Here is a 2500-nt window from a genome sequence, read left to right on the forward strand (position 1 = left end):
GCAATTGTCAGGAAGCGGCTTTTTCTTTGGCCAAACGGTACTTCGAACTTGGAACGAGCATGAAGAGATTAACGAGACTTCTTTCTCTTTTGAGTTTTTCTGGCGGACCGGTCGCGCAAGATCTTTGGTCTTCCCCCGGAACCGATGAAAAAGTGGGTCGCTTCTTATGGACTCGCTCAGAATGATTCTTCTCTATCTATAGTTCATGGCCTATTAGAAGTAGAAGGTGCTCTGGTGCAATCCTTACCGACAGAAAAAGATTGCAGTCGGGTTGATAATAATCGAGTGCCATTACTTCGTCGGTCCGAACCAAGGAATCCGTTAGAAATGTTTTGAAATGGATATTGTTCTCTCTTTGATTAGGGATGCTATATGAAAAGAAGTGGAGTTTGAAAAAGGGAACGGAATGGTCAAACCGGAACTGCTAGAGGAACGAATTTTCAATAGCATAACTTGGGCTCCTAGAATATGGGGCCCTTGGGACAATCTATTTGATTGCAGGGACAGGTACGCTGAATATGACTGGGGATTTTCCTATGGGTATTGGAGCGGGTCCAAGCAGATTAAAGAGGATGAGTTGTCAGAGACTGCTATTTATTCGAATTATTTCTGGTATATTTATCATAAAAAGGGGGAGGTGCAAGAGACTGATTCGGACTTCTTGCAGAGTGGAACAATGCAGTACCAGACACGAGATATATCTTTCAAAGAAGAAGGCTTTTTTCGAATAAGCCAATTGATTTGGGACCTTCGGATCCATTCTTTTTCCTATTCAAAGATCAGGCCTTTGTCTCTGTGTTTTCACGTCGAGAATTCTTTGCAGATGAAGATGAAGAGATGGCAAAGCGGCTTAGTACCAGTACCTGGAGAAAAAAGCCTCCTAAACATATGGCTAGCAACTGGTTCACCAGGAGTACGCAAGAAAGGCAAAAGCACTACGAATTATTGATTTAGGAATGGGAATGGGCTAGAACCCTGGGCTCTTCCTTATATAATTAATGGTCTTTTCATTCTAATACTCTATCCGAGAGTTCTCAGTATTTAGCAAAGCTGTTCCTATCTAACGGAAGGCTCCTGGATCAAATGACAAAGACATTGTTTGTGGAGAAAGAGGTGGCTTTTCCCGGATGAAATGAAACATTTCATTTGTGTAACAGGAGAAAGATTTCCCACTCCTTAGCCGTAAAGATATGTGGCCATGAAAAAGGGAGGGGATTCAGTGGAACAGGATTGGCCGGGCGGTAGAGTCGTGGAAACACTTGTTGATTCCTATTTTGGACCCTAGCTCCATGGAACAATATGCTACTGCGGAAACATGGAAGAATTGCAATCTTAGATCAAAACACTATGTATGGGATGATATGAACTGCCTAAATAAGAATTCTTGAGCGTCGAATAACCTGAGTACTAACTACATCAAACAATTTGCATTAATGAAACTGTGTAAATCCACCGGATAATCAAAAATACGCATGTCTGATGAAATGGTTGTTGCTATCTGTTTCCATAACGAATCCTTGGTTTAACTGAATAAGTAAAGAAAATGGGCCCTTTCTCTTCGTCTCAGATCGATGGATCTTCTCGATTGGAAGATCTCCCATATGGATAATACACATTCCAGTTGACCGAGCCTAATGCTAATTGTTTTGTTCCGAAGCAAAGATATCCGCGGAGGCCGGTTCGTTCGTCCTATTCTGATATTCAGGACCAAGAGGTCCTGGATTCTCTTTCGGATAGGCCCTGAAAGGAGAAGAGAAGCTGAAATGCCAACGGACCTCTGTCTATTCTCTAATTCACCCGATCCGATAGTACCCGTTTTTGGAACGTCCAGTGCCAAAGTCACTGAATGGGTAAGTCACCAATCCAATCCCTTTGACAAATCGGGTGTCATATTAGATATCATATTCTATATATATAGAAATATCATAGAATAGACATATAGAATTTTTGGTTGGGAAATTCGAATGAATCATTGAGTGAAAAAGGAGCAAAGAATGACAAAAGATGAGACTCTACTAGTCTTCACTCTTGTGGTTTCCTCGGTTTCTATTTTCTTATTCGGGATCTTGCTTTTCATGGTTCTCATCTCTGCAACTCGCGATTTTCGCGAGAGAACCAAATCCAAGTTGGTGAAGATCATGATTTGGGCTGGCATAGTAGTTATTACCTTTGCAATTGCGGTTCGAATCTATCCGATCTTTATCTTTTTGCTCAAAGAACGAATAAAACCCCTTGTTGAAGCCCTTTATGATAAGCTTCCCTGGATCTGGGAAGTTTCTCTTTCACGGTATTGGGATCGTTTGATCGATTTCCTTGATCGCTACTTATGGGCGTGCGCTCAAAGGATACAAACAGGGATTCGCAAACAAAAAGGGGAATTCGTAGTCACTTTTTCCTGTCGCGTAAAAAAAAGGCTTTACGCGAGAGCAATAGAGGTTGGGATACATCTATCTCTTCTGAGCAACCTCTTTTGGATTCTTAAGACCACCCTTGCAGTAGG

Source organism: Zea mays, unplaced genomic scaffold, assembly GCF_902167145.1.
Source record: "Zea mays cultivar B73 unplaced genomic scaffold, Zm-B73-REFERENCE-NAM-5.0 scaffold_323, whole genome shotgun sequence".
In the NCBI taxonomy this organism is placed as follows: Eukaryota; Viridiplantae; Streptophyta; class Magnoliopsida; order Poales; family Poaceae; genus Zea; species Zea mays.